Source organism: Triticum aestivum, chromosome 1B, assembly GCF_018294505.1.
Source record: "Triticum aestivum cultivar Chinese Spring chromosome 1B, IWGSC CS RefSeq v2.1, whole genome shotgun sequence".
NCBI lineage: Eukaryota > Viridiplantae > Streptophyta > Magnoliopsida > Poales > Poaceae > Triticum > Triticum aestivum.
The window spans coordinates 256,404,836-256,410,743 of NC_057795.1; positions in this window are offsets into that span (position 1 = coordinate 256,404,836).

Consider the following 5,908-nt stretch of genomic DNA (forward strand, 5'->3'; position numbering starts at 1 on the left):
GAGGTGGCTCTTGGTGACGAATGATGACATGTCGTCGTCTTGCTCGATGAAGAGTGGGTTGGTAGAAGAACTTGGCCTATCCATCATATGAAAGTGGTGGTGAGTAGGAAAATGAGAGAACAAAACCAAAGTTACCTTTGCCGAAGATTGTGGATGTAACAAGTACGATCCCACGTGATGTTATAATAGGGGAATTGGTACCGGGAATTGTTTCTCACACCTACAAGTAAATGGTCTATGGAGGAGCTCGATTAGGAAAAGGCACAAACAATTCAAGCAAATGTTAGTCAAGATGTTGACAAAGTTGAGAAGATTCACAAATGGCAAGTAAGACAAATAGATCAACCTCCAAAGATAACACGAGGAACACACACACGGAAGATAAATGGGATCCGCACAACCAAGGGGTGAGCTCGAAGATGTCGAACCACGGGAAAAGCTCTTGTCGTACGGATACTAGAGAGACGCTAGCTCGATTGCACTAATGCGCTAGATACGCTAGTGCACCAACCTAATAGAGAAATCACTCGTCTCACTATCACAAGTATGCTTATGGATGATGACCAAGATAATGTATGTATGCTAGGAGGCTCGATGCTATTGCTTATAAGCTCTTTGCTTCTCTTCTATTTTGCTTAAAAGCTTTTTCTCTTTTTTTTGAACTATGCCACAATGCTTGATATACGAGCCACACAACGAGGTAACAAGTAGTAAATGCACGGGAGGGACGAAACACTAAATGGTGCACTAAGGCGTGGCCCGACAATACTCAACAAGCTAGTCTCGATGGATAAGCTACGCAAAAGGGCTCGAAGCTATCAAGTTAATGGCAAGGGAGCACAAAGGCGTCACCGAGGTTACCGTCCTTGCTTACGGTAGCGATGAAGATGATGTTGTCGAAGCCGATGTGTTGTCCGAGTCGATGATTGGTGGCGATGATGATGATACCAACTCACGCCTAAGTAGCCGAAACACCTTAGGACACAAGAGAAATCGCGACCCAAACTCAAACAAACACGTGGAATGGTGCGGAAGAACATAAGAGGTGGTGGGGAAATGAAATGAAGAAAACAGAAAATGGCCAAAACTCCCTGGATAGTCCGTGCGCACGAGGTAAGTGAGGCCCGTGTGCACGGGGTCCCGTGTGCACGGGGTCCCGTGTGCACGGGGTCCCGATGGCCCGTGTGCACGGGGTCCTCTGTGAGCGGACGAACTGCTCCGCCCCCATGGTAATTTCCAAGTTTTTGGCCAAATTCGAGCGGTGGAAGGGTGAGGACGAAGATGGAGGGGTAGATCCACTTGCCAAACACCAAATTCGTGGATCAAAACAACCAAATCTCACAAGATCAACAAATTGCAAGAAAAATTTTTGGGGCTATTTTTTGGTGGGGATTTTTGGATTAGGACGAAAAACAACAAAATCAAGCTAGAAAGTGGAAGGTAAGGACTCCAAGATGTGAATCAACCATGGCTCATGATACCAAGATGATGTAGGGTGTAACCCTATGAGGGATCATTTCACACTTGGAGGGGGGAAAGGAGAGCAACAACAAGAACACAAAGAGGAAATCACTTCAACAATTCCCGATTACACATCCACTAGAATAACAACACAAGATCCACAAGTCACAAACACAATCAAAGGAAAGATACAATGGCAAAGTTCATCCAAGATCCAAAGGAGATGGGGGCTTGAAGATAGTCATCTCCTTATGGAGGTCTTGAAATCCACAAGGATTCTTCCCTAGGGGGTCTTGATCCACCAAGAGGGAAGGTGAAGGAGCAAAGCTCACAAATATCTCATCTAATACTTTGCTAACCCTAAACATGGTCCTAGGTACGGAATATATAGCCTTGGGGTCGAAGGAGATGAAGAGGGGCCAAAGATGCAATCTCAGCCGGCTATCCTGGGAGGCCCGTGCGCACGGGGTAAGTTGGGCCCGTGCGCACAGTACGCTCCCGTGCGCACGGGGTGCTCTAGCGCCAGCTTCCTGTGTAGTCCGTGGGCACGGGGTCTCGGGGGCCGTGCACACGGGGTCACCTGGGACCTTCTGTATTGCTGTTGTTGCACTCCGTCTTGGCTCGCAAGGCCTTGGGGTGGTCCTCCTTCTCCTTGGTGATGCTCCTGAGCTTCTTGGTGATGTTCCTCTTCATACCTAAGGAGGCATAGTATATTTTGGTGAGGTAGTAACCATGTTCCATTCGTGTCCATATGCAAGTCTAGTAGGAAGGAGTTCACCTTGGTTTCCAAAGCACGTGCTCTAGCTCTTGTCATGGGTCCTCGTGGGGTTGGATGTGTCGGTGTAGAGTCCATGGGGATGATGGAAGGATGCTCCGCATCACTTTACCCCCAGAACCATGATGAAGTCGGGTCGGCCCTGGAGGGTACCCGCGAGAGTTGCTGATGTCGGGTCGGCCCTGAGGGGTACCCATGAGAGAAATGTGCATAGTGATGTGGAGTCAGGTCGATCCGGAGGATACCCGTGAGATTTCTACGCGGCACGGCCGGGCATTCTTAGCCCTTGCCGTAAGTCCGTGAGACGGGGCGATGGGACCACATATCGTGGATCATTGATCGTTACCGCGTGCTCCCAAGACACTAACGGTTTGGATATGTGATCCGAGTAGGCCTCTGGCCTTTTTTGCACTAACCACCACGCGGGAATAAGTATGGGCACTCTGCATCGTATTTATTAGCCGAAAGCTCTTCAGGGATCAACAATGGAGTGGCACGCGCCCGGGTGGCCCGCGTAAGCACCTACCTTGCATAAGGAGGTAGCCATGATTGATCCCGACCGTACACGCAATGTGCAAGAGTGTGAAGGGCGATGGGCCCAAGACCCCTGAGCGCTTAGGATGTAGACCGACGTGCTGGCCTCTCTGTTGAGCCTAGGTAGGACTGTGGTGTATCGATCGGCGAGGCCGGGTATGCTCTAATGGTGTGCCCAACCGGAGTTAATCGAGCGTGTTGGGTAAGTTTGTGCATCTACAGGGAAGTATATCTATTCGAATAGCCGTGTCCACAGTAACGGACGCTCGGAGTTGTATCCCGATCGATACAACTAGACTGGATAATTGAGATGTGAAATGGATATGATGGCTCCAAGAGACCGGGATTGGTTTCTCGCAGGGAGTCAAGAAAGGATCTCTGGGCGTTATTGCTACAACATACTTACTACTATTATAATATGTTACTCCTATCTCTTCTGATGCTGCAAGATGCTTCATGATGCTAGTCTTCGATAGGCTAGGCACTCCCTCTATTCTGGCATTTTTACCGTCTAGTCCAAAGATACAACCCCTTTCTTTGATACCGATGCATACTTAGCATAGATCTGATGTAAGTCTTGTGAGTATTTCGGATGAGTACTCACGGTTGCTTTGCTACCTCTTCCCCCCATACCCGATTGTTGCGATTAGATGATGGATCCCAGGAGCCAGATGCCGTTACCGACGACTACTACTACTACCCCGAGGGTGCCTACTACTACGTGAAGACCGTCGACGACCAGGAGCAGTTAGGAGACTCTCAGGCAGGAGGCCTTGCCTTTTCGATCATCGTTGATGGTTGTGCTAGCTTTCTTAAGATAGACTTGTTGAACTTATGTCTGTACTCAGATATTGTTGCTTCCGCTGACTCATTTGTATTCGAGTTTATGTATTTGAGCCCTTGAGACCCCTGACTTGTAATATAAAGCATGTATAACTTAATTTATGTCTAGAGTTGTGTTGTGATATCTTCCCGTGAGTTCCTGATCTTGGTCGTACATATTTACATGTATGATTACTATACAATTGAATCGAGAGCGTCACATATATGATCTTGCTCTCAATAAGGCGAAAAATACCCTAGAGAGAGAAGGTGCAAGATAGATAAATAGAGCGCGGTGGGTGAGAGAGATTGAGGAAGAAGAGTGATTCAATGGTAAAATAAGCTGAAAATGCCGTGATGTGCATGAACTATCAGAATAGATCGACCTGTTGCAACGCACGGGCAATTAACTACTCCCTCTGTTCCAGAATAGATGACTTCTTTACCTACTAATAAAGCACATATTGCTTCTGGTGGTACGTCATTTAATTTACCCCATAAGTTGACAAAATTTACCCACCAATGCCACCCGTAAGTTAAAAAACGATTCGGTTCCACCAAATTTGCCGCCGCGCCCAGTTATTTAAAATGATGATGCTGAACATATATCGGATACATGCAGACAGCACAGTGGCTAAAGCCTCTCTATTCTACCTTAGACACCAAGGTTCGATCCCCAGGTGCCCCATAATTCCTATCTTTTTTGTCAGGCACCTCCCCTACCCACCCAGTGCGCGTTAAGTGGGCCGGCCTGCAGGGCCTGACGCCTCTTTTTTTTTCTTTTTTTTTGCATTTCGTCTTCTGCTTTTTTTTCTCATTTATTTTTGTTTTGTTTTTCCCTTCTTTAAATTAATTTGAGATTTCCAAAATTCAAAAGATTGCGAATTTTTAAAAACATGTTCTAGAAATCATAAAATGTTTGTGATTTCAAAAATGTGTGGGAAATCATAAAATTTTTGCAGTTTCAAAAACATAATTGATTTTTCAAAAGTGTTCGCAAATTATTAAAAAAAGCACAATTTGGAAAAAAAAATGTCGGGAAATAAAACAATGTACATGATTTTTGAAAAAATAATCGTGTATTCAAAACAAATTCGTGAATCTGACAAAAATGTCCATGAGATTTTAGAAAATATTGAAAAAACTCAAAAAAAATGCAAGTTTGTGATCGATGAGATTTGTTTTTAAAGTGTGTCGTGAAGTGGCAAGCTCATTGCCTTGGGATTTACCAAGTCGACTATATTGCGATCACGTGGACATCGCATCCATCATCAGCGAGGGTGGGAAGAAAGATAAGTGGCAACATGGCGAGTCACTGTGTCAAAATAGAGGACGCAAAAAAAAGCGGGCGCTCATATGTCAAGGTATTTTTTTTGAACACTCATATGTCAAGGTATTGAGTCATACTTATTTGGCTAGAGTGTAATTTTTTATCCCCAGGCTCTGCAGATTTTCCCCCTCTTTTTGTGATGCACCTCTCCTCCCCCAATGCGCGTTCATGGGCCGGCCCGCAGGGCGTGACTCCCCTATTTTTTTCATTTCGTCTTTCGTCTTTTCTTTTCTTTTCTCATTTCTTTTTTTCTTCTTTAAATTAATTCGAGACTTTCAAATTTCAAAACATTGCGAGTTTTTAAAAACATGTTTGAGAAATCATAAAATGTTTGTGAATTCAAAAATGTGTGGGAAATCATAACTTTTTTGCAGTTTTTAAAAATATTAGTGATTTTAATGTCAAGAGAGGTCGGGATAGACCGAATTTAACATGGGAGAGTCCGTTAAGAAAGACCTGAAGGATTGGAGTATCACCAAAGAACTATCTATGGACAGGGATGTGTGAAAGCTTGCTATCCATGTGCCAGAGCCATGAGTTGGTCGCGAGATTTTATGGGTTTCACCTCTAGCCTATTGTTGTTGTTGTCTAAAAAATATTAATAATTTTATAATTGTTCGCAAATTGAAACATGTTCGCAACATGGCGAGTCACTGTGTTAAAATAGATGACGCTCGTATGTCAGGGTATTGATTCAAACTTATTTGGGTAGCGCGTAAATTTTTTCTTTCCCGTTGCAACGCACGGGCATGTTTGCTAGTAAAAATAAATCATCTATTTTGGAACGGAGGGAGTAGTACAATAGTTATTACTGTAGAACAATAAGGAAGGACACGTACTGTTTCGAAACAAGAAAAAAAGGAAAAAAAAGGACTGGTACAACAGCAGATGTGGCTGCCCCACGGACCCCATACGCCAGGCTCACGCATTCTCGCTGCCCGTGTCTCCATAGTCCATACACCAAGTTTACCTCGAAACATCTCTCT